Source organism: Dermochelys coriacea, chromosome 7, assembly GCF_009764565.3.
Source record: "Dermochelys coriacea isolate rDerCor1 chromosome 7, rDerCor1.pri.v4, whole genome shotgun sequence".
NCBI classification, from domain to species: domain Eukaryota; kingdom Metazoa; phylum Chordata; order Testudines; family Dermochelyidae; genus Dermochelys; species Dermochelys coriacea.
In genome coordinates this window covers 98,250,073-98,265,641 of record NC_050074.1, presented here as the reverse complement: position 1 = coordinate 98,265,641, position 15,569 = coordinate 98,250,073, and the positions used below count along the sequence as shown (strand labels likewise).

The 15,569-nt window shown below is 38.3% G+C and overlaps 1 protein-coding gene across 5 annotated transcripts in view; it reads left to right on the top strand.

The window, feature by feature from the left end:
- INPP5A (inositol polyphosphate-5-phosphatase A) overlaps nt 1-15,569 on the top strand; it is a 444,123-nt gene that overhangs the window by 114,403 nt on the left and 314,151 nt on the right. The gene's annotated exons all lie outside the window — the stretch shown is intronic.

The following is a 15,569-nucleotide window of genomic DNA, read 5'->3' as shown; positions in this document are numbered from 1 at the left end:
TTTTTTAAGGATAGCAACTAAGAGCAGAGCTTCTGTTGTTGTGTACGGTTGAAAGAGTCTCTTGTATCTCCCTGAGAATTTACTACTAAAAAACCTTAGTGTTTTCTACCATGCAATATTTAGGATGAGGCCAGGGCATTCAGTCCATTTTTTATTCCCGTTTTGATGTTTGCCAGAAATGGGGCAATTCTTTTATCACAAAGCTTTGATTCAAAATGGAGATTTAGCAAAGATTGACTTAAAAGGTTTATTTTCAGAAGTATCGTAGTAACCAGTACTATCAGACATTTGCAGTGGACATGTTGCATTTTCAGTATCAAATATTTCAGTCGGCCAGAGAGCTGTCCTTTAGGTCTTCACAAAATTCACTGTAATAATAGCTGCAAATTGAAGACAAGAAAATGTATACATAGTTCTGTACCTGTATCATGAATTAATACGGGACACTTATCCATTCCAACTTGGAAAATTTTAAGATGGGATGTTCTGTTTTCTTAGAATATTCTGGGCAGACATTCATGAACGTTCAGTAGCTGTGGCAAACTTGAACTTTTCTAGCCTTGTTCTATTAAGAATATGTAGTTGTATACAGTACAGCAATAAAAATGAGGCATTGCTGTGTTCCCTCACAGGAATAAATGTGTTACTCATTCTAGTCACAAGCATAAGGAAGAAGGAACAGGAGAAAAGCAGTGTATCTTTCTACTTAGTGGGCTATTTAGAGGAAGATTTTCAAAGGCCCTAAGGGGAAGTGGTCTTCCCTTAAAAGTTAATATTTACTGTGGATTTGATTAAATCTTATTGTGGTATATATTTTCTATACAGGAAATATAGTTTTTTGTTCACTGCAAGCTGTGTGCCACAGTAAAATATGCAGATATAAGAAGGGTCCATTCCCCAGACAACTTACAGTCTAAAACAAAAACATAATAGCATGAATTCAGTAAATACTGTGGTAAAGCCAATACCTTGGTATATTACCTGTTTTATTTCTTAAGTAAACATACTTCATCCTATGTTTGCTACAGATTATTTTATACAGTTCTTGGGTAGGGACTCTAGCAGTGTCTCATTTTTATTGCTGGACTATATTCAGCAAAAGTAAATTAGAACTACGCAACATACGGCATTACATATTAAACTCCAATAATAAAACAACATTCTTCATTCCATATTGGAGTATATCTCTAAGCCTGGATGAGCACAAAGCATTCTTCAGTATGATTTATTACTATTATTCCTTTCCTATCTGCCACTGAAGGCAGCAGTTCTAAATTTTACAAATTTACTGCAATCTTATCCATCGATTATATGAATTCTTGTGAAGAATCCTTAGGTTTATAAAGGGACCTTTTGTTTTTGTTATGAAGTCTTGAGATGTGTGCTCACCTTGTAGGTATCTTTGGAAGTGGAGGCTGCTGAACAAGGAACAGTGCCACCGTTCAAATCATAAATATAGAGCTTTAGCAATTTATATTTCAATAGCTATGGCTTACTCCTAGGAATCTATAAGTTCCACATGCCCCTTGTAATGTCCTAGGTAGGATTCAGTATTGAGACTCACAAATAAACTGTAAATTAGCCGAAATTTAGGAGCACTGAAAAGATTTGTCAATTGTTAAAGCATTTGCTCCCTTGCAAAAATATATATTCAAATGGGTTTCAGTGAGTTGGATCCTCTAGACTGGAAAGGCTTCCCATATTACTATTACCTGTATTACAGTAGTGCGTAGAGGCCCCAATGATCCTGGGCCCTGTATAAACCCTTTAAATAAGATAAATCCTTGCCTCAGACAACTCAGGCGCTTAGCTGACATTCTTGCTGCAAGAAAAAAATCTATTTTTAGTTGAGCCATTATACCACCTAATACAGTACTAGTTAATCACATTGACCAGCATGACTCATGGAAAGTACATATTTTTCTCATATAGCATGGAAGGTGGGAGGGGAGAGTTCATGGAGTAGGAGCAGCCATGGCAATGCACCCAACCAATCCCACAAGGTATCAGGTTGTATTACCCTTTTTGTAGTGCTCCTTCCGTCCTGTGCTGTGGAAATCCTACACTTCGGTATAAGGTGGGTGGTGCTCCAAAAGCAGTGAGGCAGTGGAGCCATACTGTCATGATGAGGCCCCAGAGGTATTTTGAGGCATACAGTCTTTGAGTGGATAGCCCTAGGTTTCAGTTGATTCCCCGAGATCTGCAGGCTTTGGGAGCCAAATCCAATGTTTTGTCCGCTGTGGTTGGGGAAGGGCCCTATCCAAATGACCGGATAAATCTCAGCAAGAAGTTTCATAACTACCTCATTGTCGCTCCCATAGGAGGGAGTGGTCTGGTTTGTGATGACTAGTGATGGACATCTCTCAAGGACCTCAGCCAATCCATGTCTTTTGTTTAAAACTGAGAGAAATATAATGGGATTGATTGGCTCAAAAAGTTGATAGTGGGACAGCCTTTCAGCATGAGGTCAGTGGTTTGAATCTGAAGCAGGATGGTAGTGATCGAAAGTCCTTAGCATCTGATGGTTTGTTCTGGCCTGTGTGATGGGAGTCATATACGAACCTAAACAGATTGTAGTCTTAATCCTAATTTTAGTGGAAAAATGTCTTCATTAGAATTTGTGCCATGTTAAATTCTTTTCATATTTAAAAAGTGGGATAAATTCTATTCAAATGAATTACTGATTACTTGCTCGATACATAATATTAGCATTAAAAATAGTTTTTTGCATATGGCTTGAGAAGAAGGATAAGCAGTTCATATTAAGAATAGTAATAGAAAGAGCATAAGGTTTGTTCATTTTCATATGTGCACAGTCATTATTATGTGATCTGTTACAGCAGCCAGATGTCATCTTTTAAACGTGCGGATAGTGTTTATGGTGTTTCAAACACCCTGCTTCTTGCTTCAGACTTGCCTTATGAAGCATTGATAAAACATTGAAAGTACTGAATAATTCCCCAAGTGAAAGCCAAAAGGGGTGTCCTTGGAAGGTGCTTTTTGAAGCTGCTGGGGCAACAGAAGTAATTCAGGGGTCTTGTAGAAAAAGTAAATAGTAGAAAAATCAATGTTGAATTTCCTAATTTTAAATGCTTAAAAGTAACCAACCCTGCTGTTCTAATCTTACTGTATAATTATTTTATGTCGTGATAATCAAAATTTTATCTGGTTCTTGTAGCTGAGACTAAATTATTTAGATGATGAGGTTACAAGTAAGAGGTTTTTATTCTAATAACTTGTGCTATTAGCTTTGTTTTTGCATAGTTAGGGTTTTTTTTAAATATCTGAAATAAAGAGTAGTTTGATTGAGTATCCTGCAGCAACCCATTAGTCTTATAAAAAGTGGGATTTTCTTTCTGTGTTACCTTGGATTTATAACTACATAAATATTCACATAATATTCCCTACAAAGTCGTCGTCCAAACTAAATTAAATTAAAAATAAAAAATTTCCTCCAGATCCTTTAAAACAGATTTTCCTCCTCTAAGAAAACATACATCTAAACTGTTTCGACAGATTGCTGGGTTTTTTTACAGTAGTATCTCTCCTACCTCCACATATTTATCTAAAATTCTCTAAATTTGTTTGCTTATCATGAATGTCACAGTGAAATGGTAAAACTGCTGAGAGTGTTCTCAAGAATAGTGCAGTATAGTTGTTTGAACAGTGATACTTTTATTATGTTTAGTGGGGCTACTGTTTGGGGTGATAATCATAATGAGATGTAGCATGATGAAGCTCTAAAAAAAACCTTTTGAGGCAGGGACTGTTTGTACGGTGCTTAGCGGAATTGGCCTAGGTGAGACATCTAGGTACTAATGCAATAAAAATGTGTCAGGGCACACACAAAATGATAATAAATTGATATTAATAACAACTGTTCACCTTTTTTCATTTTAAATGTTTGGTTGCTTTTGAGATATTCTACAAGATTATATTAATCAACAGTACTGGAAAATGACTTTAGAGTCAGGCTTTTAACACTTCTTTGTAAACTTGGAGCCCAGATAAACCACAAACCACAATTTTTTCCACTCCTTCTGAGGAATTCATTTTGCATATATAGTTGTGTCAACACAGTTTGCATAACCTCTGACAACTGAAGGTTAAGTGCTTCTTCTGTAAGCAGTGAAAATGTTCTCAACAAAAAAAGAAGAGAAATTGCAAGTCTTATTTTCATCTATTTCTAGAAAGCAATGTCCATGATAGAAACAGAACCTGTTTTTGTCTTCTTTTATTACTTTTAATAATTTGTTCTAACATTTTTCATCACTCCAGCCTTCTAATTATCTCAGATAACAAGCTAATGTAGTGACATTTTCACATGTTATGTTTTGCTATTTGAAAAGAAACATTTTTAAGATCGAGCAAATTTAAGATTTAATAAGTTTTTAATAGCATGGAAAACTATCCCATTTATTATTATTACTACTTACAACATGGTGGCTCCCAAAATGTGCTTAGGCACTGGAGAATTAAAAACTTAATAAGAACATTTCAGTTTAATTATCATCTATTAAAAATTTAAATACCCTTACCTATCCTACAAATGAGACCTTAAATTATTAAAAATGAAACAACTTACGAGAACTAATAAACTTTCATTATACTCAAAAAGAAAAGGAGTACTTGTGGCACCTTAGAGACTAACAAATTTATTTGAGCTATTACCTTACCTGATCACTCCTGTTACAGTGTGTATGGTGTAACACCCATTGTTTCATGTTCTCTGTGTATAAAATCTCCCCACTGAATTTTCCACTGCATGCATCCGATGAAGTGAGCTGTAGCTCACGAAAGCTTATGCTCAAATAAATTTGTTAGTGTCTAAGGTGCCACAAGTACTCCTTTTCTTTTTGCGGATACAGACTAACACAGCTGCTACTCTGAAACCTTTCACTATACTGTTTGTCTAAGACATGCAAAAGAGTAAAAATAGTTAACTCACTTTCCTTTGTAGTCAGTTTCTTGACAATTTAATTTTTGTCATAACTAGTACAATATACTGTGTTTCCTGTATTTCAGAGGAATGTTATTTGTTTAATCCTGGTTTGTATTGGAATTAAAAATGAGTATTTGAAATACATATTTTGATCATAGGTTTTCTAAAAATATTTAAATAAAATGTGAACTTTGGATCAAATTTGGCCTAATAATGCCACTATAAATAAATTGCACTATCAGACACTTTGTAATTTGTCTGTTGGCTAATTATCAAGATTTTTGTTTTCCCAAGAGAGTAATATTTCTTAGATTGTTGTATTTTTACAGCCGTATTTCTCCTATCTCCAAATTATCTACACTACTAATAGCAAAAGAAACACAGCAGTCCACTAAATATTCACTTTTCTAATTTTGCTACAATCTGAGGGTCTTCCTTAAAGGTACTCTTTGAAAAATAGATTTAAATATTAATGTTCACTTTTACAAATTGATAAAAGTACATTATTTAAATAAAATACAGTTTTACCAACCACAAGCATTCAAAACCATGAGTCAGGCCCCCAAAATAATGGATTCATAATATTAATACATTTTTGGGAGGGGGAGTTGCCCTTTTTATTTTGCCTTTATGTTTCACGTTTTCAAAGCTTTTCTCTGCAGCCATGCAGACTAGAAATTTACATGATATTTAATGAAAGGATTCGTATGTGATCATCCAACTCCAGGGAAGGTGGCTTTAAGAGAAATGCCAAGTATTATATAAAATCATAAGAATGGGTCATACCAATGGTCCCTCTAGCTCATATCCTGTATTCTGACAGTGACCATTATCAAATGTTTCACAGGGAATGAATAGAACAAGGCAATTTTCAGTGATCCATCTGCTGCCATTTAGTCCCAATTTCTGGTAGTTGCAGTTTTAAGGCCACCCAGACTATGGGTTGCATCCCTGACCATCTTGGCTAATAGCCATTGGGCCTATCATCCATAAACTTATCTAATTCTTTTTTGAACCCAGTTATACTTTTGGCCTTCACAATGGGAATGAGTTCCACAGGTTGACTATGCATTGGGCGACAAAGTATTTCCTTTTGTTTGTTTTAAACCTGCTGCCTATTAATTTCATCAGGTATTATGTGAAGAGATAAATAACCCTTTCCTATTCACTTTCTTCATACAATTCATGACTTTATAGACCTCAGTCATATCCCCCTTACTTGTCTCTTTTCTAAGCTCAACAGTCCCATTATTTTTAATTTTTCCTCAGCTGAAAGCTGTTCTGTGTCTCTAATCATTTTAGTTGCCTTTCTCCATACCTTTTCCAATTCTAATATATCTTTTTTGAGATGGGACCACCAGAACTGCACGCAACATTCAAGGGGTGGGTTGACCATGGATTTATATAGTGCAGTGGTTCTCAAACTTATTTGATTGGGCCCTCTTTCTTTCTGTGTGTAGTGATTTATGCCCTCCCCGCCCAAGTACATACACTGCTACCCAGCTCTGAAGGCAGAGCGAAGAGCAGCGGCTGTTTGCGTGGTGCCCAGCTCTGAAGGTAGCACCGTGCCAGCAGCAGCACCAAGGTAAGGTGGCAATGTGAAAAGTGGTATTCGTCAATATCACTTTTCACAGCAGACTTTGCGTCTCATTGCCACCCTTACTTCTGTGCTGGTGCTGCCACCGCAGAGCCCTGCCGCCTCCAGGTGAGGGAATAGGGGTGGGGAGAAAAGTCCAAGCCTGGGCTGCCTCCCAGTAAGGGATTGGAGGGGGAAAAGGAGAGCTCAAGCCCAGGCTGCCTCCTGGTTTGGGATTGAGGAACGGGGGCAAGGAGAGCCTGAGCCCAGGTGGCGGGCTCCAACTATCAGCTCCAGGGTAACAGTCTTCTTTACCCCACCTCCCTGTTGTGCACAGCCCTTCTGTATGAGCCCCTGACAGCCAGGTCTCTTTAAAAAAAAAAAAAAAAAAAAAAAAAAAAAAGGGGGGGGGGCACCCTGTCGTGCCTCCCTTGACACATTCCTGCACCTCACTTGGGAGGCCTGCCCCATAGTTTGAGAACTGCTGATATAGTAAAAATATGATATTTTCTGTTTTATTATCTCTCCCTTTTCTAAAGGTTCCTAATATTCTGTTAACTTTTTTGATTGCTGCTGCACATTGAGCAGATGTTTTCAGAGAACGATTTATAATTATTCCATGATCTTTCTTAAGTAGCAACAGCTAATTTGGACCCCATCATTTTGTATATATGACTGGCATTATATTTTCCAATGCGCTGTAATATGCACTTGTCAACATTGAATTTTTTCTGTCATTTTGTTGCCAAGTGACCCAGTTTAGTGAGATCCTTTTATAATTCTTTGCAGTCAGCTTCGGACGTGATTATCTTGAGTAATTGTGTATTGTCTGCAAATTTTGACATTGAACAGCACAGGTCCCAGTATAGATCCCTAGGATGTTACTTGAGGTTATCTGAACCCAAAGCTGTGGTAATTAGTCTCTATTTTCCAGGTGGTGTCAAGAAATAAATCAGTGGAGGACACAGCACCTCCATCTGATAAATGATTGGTACACACAAGACTGCTTTCATCCAAAAAGCCTTGTTTTTGAGTACAAAGCACACATCTAAAATAGCAATTGGTCTAGAGTACCCCAAAGAAATGTAGTTACCCATAGTCTGAGGTGGTGTCAAATGACAGTAATAGGATTATGGTGGCCAGCCTTCTGCCTAGCTGCCAGGGTGTATTTATCAGTGACTCTTTGTTCATAGAACATCCAAACTCCTCCAAAGCACACTTTTTAACTAAACTCTTTATAGATTTTCTCCAGACATAATTCATAATTGTCCAAAATACGCTAACAATTTCCCTATCAACAACCAATAATAATTCATTATTCTATCATAATTCAAATGCATTATCAGGAATGCAGCTTGAGCAAAAAAATAAACAAACAAACAAACAAACAAAAAACCCCTTACAAACACAGACAAACAGAATCAAGGTCTGTTCTCCATGCTTCTTCCCTTCTCATGAATCTGTCCTTTCCCTTTATCTATCCCGGTCAGTAAAACTGCAGCTTGTCTTTGTTCTGTTTGAGCCAAGGCCAGATTTCTGACTCTGTTGTTTTCTCACTCCCAGTTTACGAGGGCTAAGTGCACAAGATGGCTGAAAGTTGTGTCAAATCCGGTTCTCTCACAACAGGGGAACCATGCTGTTTACCTTTGTCCATTGTGAAAGTGACCATTTATTCCTACTCTTTGTTTCCTATCTTTTTAATCAGTTACTGATCCATGAGAGGACCTTCTTTTATCCCATGACTGCTTAGCTCACTTAAGAACCATTGATGAGCAACCTTGTCAAAGCCTTTCTGAAAGTCCAAGTACACTATATCAACTAGATCACCTTTGCCAACATGCTTGTTGACTCCCTTAAATTAGTGAGACATGATTTCCCATTACAAAAGCTGTGTTCACTTTTCCCCAGATATTGTGTTTATCGGTGTGTCTGATAAATTCTGTTCTTTACTATAGTTTCAACCAGTTTGCCTGGTACTGAAGTAAGGCTCATCAGTCTGGGTCAGTTCCTCAGATTTGTCACCTAAAAGAATGGCTCATGTGTGGGAATCTTCCTCGTATCATCTGCAGTGAAGACTGATGCAAAGATTTCATTTAGCTTCTCTGCAATGGCCTTGTCTTCTTTGAGTGTTCCTTTAGCACCTTGATTGTCATAAGAACGGCCATACTGGGTCAGACCAAAGATCCATCTAGCCCAATATCCTGACTTCTGACAGTGGCCAATGTCAGATGCCCCACAGGGAATGAACAGAACAGGTAATCTTGAAGTGATCCATTCTCTGTTGCCCATTCCCAGCTTCTGGCAAACAGAGGCTAGGGATACCATTTCTGCCCATCCTTGCTAATAGCCATTGATGGACCTATCCTCCATGAATTTTTCTATTCTTTTTTGAACCCAGTTGTAGTCTTGGCCTTCACAACATCCTCTGGCAAAGAGTTCCACAAGTTGACTGTGCATTGTGCGAAGAAATACTTCCTTTTGTTTGTTTTAAACCTGCTACCTATTAATTTCATTTGGTGACCCCTAGTTCTTGAGTTATGAGAAAAGGAGTAAATAACACTTCCTTATTTACTTTCTCCACACCAGTCATGATTTTATAGACTTCAATCATATCCCCTCTTAGTCGTCTCTTTTCCAAGATGAAAATTCCCAGTCTTATTAATCTCTCCTCATATGGAAGCTGTTCCATACCCCTAATCATTTTTGTTGCCCTTTTCTGAACCCAATTCCAATATATCTTTTTTGCAATGGGACAACCACATCTGCACACAGTATTCAAGATATGGGCATACCATGGATTTATATAGAGGCAATATGATATTTTCTGTCGTCTTATCTATCCCTTTCTTAGTCATTCCAAACATTCTGTTTGCTTTTTTGACTGCTGCTGCACATTGAGTGGATGTTTTTAGAGAACTGTCCACAATGACTCCAAGATCTCTTTCTTTAGTGGTAACACCTAATTTAGACCTCATCATTTTATATGTATAGTTGGGATTATGTTTTCCAATGTGCATTACTTTGCATTTATCAACATTGAATTTCATCTGCCATTTTGTTGCCCTGTTACCCAGTTTTGAGAGATCCTTTGGTAGCTCTTTGCAGTCTGCTTGGGACTTAACCATCTTGAGTACTTTTGTATCATCTGCAAATTTTGCCACCTCACTGTTTACCCCTTTTTCAGATCATTTATGAATATGTTGAATAAGACTAGTCCCAGTAGAGACCCCGGGGGACACCACTATTTACCTCTCTCCTTTCTAAGAACTGACCATTTATTCCTACCCTTTGTTTCCTATCTTTTAACCAGTCACCAATCCATGAGAGGCACTTCCCTCTCATCCCATGACACCTTACTTTGCTTAAGAGCCTTTGGCGAGGGACCTTGTCAAAAGCTTTCTGAAAATCTAAGTACATTATATCCACTGGATCCCCCTTGTTTACATACTTGTTGACCCTCCCAAAGAATTCTATTAGATTGATGAGGAATGATTTCCCTTTACAAAAACCATGTTGACTCTTCCCCCAAAAAATATGTTCATGTACGTATGTGTCTGACAGTTTTGTTCTTTATTATCGTTTCAACCAGTTTGCCAAGTACGGAAATAAAGCTTACAGGCTCTCTTTAAAAATTGGTGTCACATTAGCTATAGTAATTTGGTACAGAAGCTGATTTAAATGATAGTTACAGACTACAGTTAGTAGTTCTGCAATTTCACATTTGAGTTCCTTCAGAACGCCTGGGTGAATACGATCTGGTCCTGGTGACTTATTACTGTGTAGTTTATCAATTTGTTCCAAAACCTCCTCCAATGACACCTCAATCTGGGACAGTTTCTCAGATTTGTCACCTAAAAAGAATGGCTCAGGTTTGGGAATCTCCCTCACATCCTCAACCGTGAAGATCGATGCAAAGAATTAATTTAGTTTCTCCGCAATGGCCTTTTTTATCCTTGAGTGCTCCTTTAGGATCTCGATTGTCCAGTGACCCCACTGGTTATTTAATAGGCTTCCTGTTTCTGATGTACTTAAAAAGTTTTTTGCTATTACTTTTAGAGTCTTTGGCTAGCTGTTCTTCAAATTCTTTTTTGGCCTTCCTAATTATATTTTTACACTTCATTTGCCAGAGTTTAGGCGTCTTTCTATTTTCCTCACTAGGATTTAACTTCCACTTTTTAAAGGATGCCTTTTTGCCTCTCACTGCTTCTTTTACTTTATTTTTAAGTTGAGCCTCTCTGGTGTCTTTAAAAAGTTTCCATGCAGCTTGCAGGAATTTTACTTTTGGTGCTGTACCTTTTAATTTCTGTTTAACTAACCTCCTCATTTTTGTGTAGTTCCCTTTTTCTGAAATTAAATTCTACAGTATTGGGCTGCAGTGGTGTTTTCCCTGCCACAAGGATGGTAAATTTAATTATATTATGGTCACTATTACCAAGCGGCCCAGCTATATTCACCTTTTGAACCAGATCCTGTGCTCCACTTAGGACTAAATTAAGAATTGCCTCTCCTCTGGGGTGGGTTCCAGGACTAGCTGCTCCAAGAAAAAATTTCTTGACACTTTCAATGACTGCATCTCTGCAACCTGTCCTGAGTTTACATGTACACAGTCAATATGGGGATAGTTGAAATCGCCCATTATTATGGAGTTATTTATTTTAATAGCCTCTCTAATCTTCCTGATCATTTCACAGTCACTATTACCATTCTGGTCAGGTGGTCGGTATATATCCTTACTGCTATATTCTTATTGTTCGACCATGGAAATACTATCCATAGTGATTCTATGGTACAGTTTGGTTCATTTAAGATTTTTACTTTATTTTATTCTACACTTTCTTTCACATATGGTGCCACTCCCCCACCAGCATGACCTGTTCTATCCTTCTGAAATATTTTGTACCCTGGTATTACTGCGTCCCATTTATTCTCCTTATTTCACCAAGTTTCTGTGATGCCTGTTATAGCAATATCCTCATTTAATATGAGGCACTCTAGGTCACCCATCTTATTATTTAGACTTGTAGCATTTGTATATAAGCACTTACAAGTTTTTTAACTTTTTAGCTGCCATTACATGATGAAATTGAATGAGACTTTTTTTCATTTGACCAAAAGAAAAGGAGTACTTGTGGCACCTTAGAGACTAACAAATTTATTTGAGCATAAGTTTTCATGAGCTACAGCTCACTTCATCGGATGCATTCCTACATGCATCCAATGAAGTGAGCTGTAGCTCACGAAAGCTTATGCTCAAATAAATTTGTTAGTCTCTAAGGTGCCACAAGTACTCCTTTTCTTTTTGCGAATACAGACTAACATGGCTGCTACCTTTCATTTGACTGTTTCTCATCAGATCCTAGCTGTATTTTATCATCTTCCAGCCTCTCCTCCTCAGCAGGACACAGGGAATTTCCATTAATAAATCCTCCCCTAAGGGATGTCTCTGTCTGAACCACATGCTCCTTTGCACCTGTCGGCTTTCCCCCAGCCCTTTGTTTAAAAACTGCTCTGTGAACTTTTTAATTAAGTGCCAGCAATTTGGTTCCATTTTGGTTTAGGTGGAGCCCATCTTTCCTGTATAGGCTCTCCCTTTCCCAAAAGTTTCCCCAGTTCCTAATAAATCTACACCCCTCCTCCCTATACCATCGTTTCATCCGCACATTGAGACCCTGCAGTACTGCCTGTTTAACTGGCCCTGTGCGTGAAACTCGAAGCATTTCCGAGAATGCTGTCATGGAGGTCCTGGACTTCAATATCTTAGCTAGCAGCCTAAATTTCGCCTCCTGGAACTCTCACCTATCCTTCCCTATGTCATTGGTTCCTATACGTACCACAACCACCAGCTCCTCCCCAGCACTACACATAAGTCTATCTAGATGTCTCAAGATGTCTGCAACCTTCACACCAGGCAGGCAAATCACCATGCGGTTCTTACGGTCATCACAAACCCAGCTATCTACATTTCTAATGATCAAATCAACCAATACGAATTCCTGTCTCTTCCTAATAACTGGAGTTCCCCCCCCCCCCCCCCAGAGGCATCCTCAGTGTAAGAGGATACCACAACATCCTCTGGAAGGAGGGTCCCAACTATGGCATCATTTCCCTCTGCTCCAGTCGGATGTTCTCCTTCCCTGAGACTTTCATCCTCCTCAATAGCACAGGTGTCGTCAGACCTCGGGGTGGGACCATTCTACTGTGCCCCGGAAAGTCTCATCTGTGTATCTGTCTGTCTCCCTTAGCTCCTCCAGTTCAGCTACTCTTGTCTCCAAAGCCCGTATATGGTCTCTGAGGGCCAGGAGCTCCTTGCACCGAAAATGCACACACATGCCACCTGCCCATGGGGCAGGTAATCACACATGCTGCATTGGGTGCAATAAACTCGGTATCCCTCACCCTATTGCTAGACTTCTGCCTGCATTTTCTTTTTACTCCTGCAGCTTGTTCCTTTGTTGTTGTTTTGTTTTTATCAGGGGGTGTTTTTTGGCTTTAAGTTTAAGGAATGGTAAGTGTATCTAGTGTCCCCCCCTTCCACACACACTCTTCCCTCTAAACTCCCTCACACTGTCCAGTGGCCCCATTTTCTGTCTGGCAGGCTTCCTGCTTCTGATGTACTTAAAATATTTTTTGCTATTAGTTTTTGTGTCTTTAGCTAGTTGCGCTTCAAATTCTTTCTTCCCCTCTTTATCATATTTTTAAATGTGACTTGTCAGAATTTATGCACCTTCCCTTTTTCCTCACTAGGAATTGCCTTCCAATCTTTATAGTAGGCCTTTTTGCCTCTAACAACCTTCAATACTCTGCTCTTTAGCCATGGCGGTATTTTAATTGGGTTGTACACTTAGTTTGAGCCTCTATGTTTTTTTTAAAGAGTGTCCATGCAGCTTGCAAACATTTCACCCTTGTGACTGTTCCTTTCCACTTCTGTTTAACTAGCTTCCTCATTTTTGTGTAGTTCCTCTTTTTGAAGTTAAGTGCTACTGTAGTGGGTTTCTTTGGCATTTTTCCTCCTATAAGGATGTTACATTTAATTACATTATGGTCTCTATTCCAGAGTGGTTCAGCTATATTCACCTCTTGGGCCAGATCCTGTTTCATTTAAGAATAAATTAAGAATTGCCTCTCCCCTTGTGGGTTTCCGTGAGTAGCTGCTCTAAAAAGCCATTATTTAGTATGTCCAGAAATTTCATCTCTGGATCCCTAGGGTCCTGAGGTGACATATACCCAATCAATACAAGGATAGTTGTAATCCTCCATTATTTTATTGTGTTTTCTGCCTTTGTAGTCTCTCTCATCTCCCTGAGCATTTTATGATCTCTGTCACCATCCTGGTTAGGTGGTCAGAATTATATTCCATCTGCTCTACTCTTATTGTTCAAGTATGGAATTTCTATCCAGAGTGATTCTATGGTACAGTTGAATTCAGATAAATTTTTTACTTTATTTGACTGTATGCTTTCTTTCATTCACAGTGCTACTCCCCCTCCTGCGCAAATGGTTAACACTTGGTTATAGAGTGCCCATGGTTATAGGGAAGGCAGAATGCACCAGAATCCTGAGTTGCAGTGCTAAATTCACATAGATGAAGGATTTCCCAATCTGTGGCTGCAAGTCATGGTCCAAGGCAGGTGGAACTATGGAGAAAGGCCTCTGGTCTGGTTGACTTTTTTTTTTCTCAAAGAAAAACATCAGGAACTTAAAAATCTAATCCACACTGTTTGAGATCTGGGCTGGCATTATTTATGGCATCCTTTAAAGCAGGTGAGAGAGTGGTGAGGTCTGCTGCTTTAGAGGTGGATGGTCATAGGTCATCTTGCTTGTAAGCAGCTGGGTTACACTAGAAGGTATAGACTTGAAAGCCCATGGTCCTATCTTCGACCAGAGAGAATTTGTTTGGGGTGGAGGTGGAGGCTTGTTGGCTGAAGGAAAAAGAGAGAAGGCCACATTCTGTTCCCTTGGGACTGTATCTCATCCATTTGGGTCCTTTTTAAAGGGAAGGGATTAACAGGCTGTGCTTTGTAAGCCAGCTTTCATGTTTTTTCACTGGAATGGTACAATCGAGAGACCAAGTACATGAGGTTGATGTGTCATAGCTCTCTTCTTTGTACATGGAGATTTTTTGCACTAAGCGTGCAGACAGAGGGCGAAGAGGGAAGACGGCAATAAATTAATTGACTGCCCTCTGAGAAAATAGCTTTGTGGAGTTTCCCTGTTAGGTTTAAAGTTGGAAGACGCACAGCTTTGTGGCTGCTTTGCTATTTTAAACATAGTCTGATTTATTTTCTTTGTGGTTGTTGGGACTGCCAAAAATAAATATAATTATTTCTTCATTACTGTGTTTTTTCCCTTCTTTTTCTTAGAAAGGAAGCCCCCAAGATTATAGCAATAGAGCAAAATAAAAATAACAATTAGTAGCAATAGGAAACTAGAAATATGGGTCTGTTGCTACTATAGACATATTTCTGACTCTACAACTTTAATCCTATGGTTTGAAATGTGGTTGTAGAGAGTATAACCATATGCAGAATTCACCCCATTTACTTTTACTCTATTTTTGGTAGGAGTTCTACAACTTAGTTTGCACAGTTACTACTTTTCTTATGATTATGTGAGCGAACTGACCTATATTAAAAAGTTAATGAAACAAGTGTGATATTCTAAGTATTTGCCAAAACTGCTTGGAAAATATTTTGATGACACAGTGAAATAATTTAAGACTGTGGTTCTTTCATGGCATTATAAAGTATTTTTGAGAATATATATTTGATTTGCTGTTTTCGCTGATATCTTATGTAAAGTCTGAAGAGTTTAGTTAACTGAAAGATTTGCTTCTGCGATAGCAAAAGATTTGATAGCAAAGTGATTTGCTTTCTAATCTAGTGGAAGAACATAAGCTTTTTTGTATTTTGAAAATGCTGTTAGTACTTTAATAATATGACTTTATAAGAAATTTTCCTACATGGTTCCTATGCTGTATTTTTCAGTTTCTAGTTGCGGTTCAGTCAGTGGTTCTCTAACTTTTGTACTGGTGACCCCTTTCACATAGCAAGC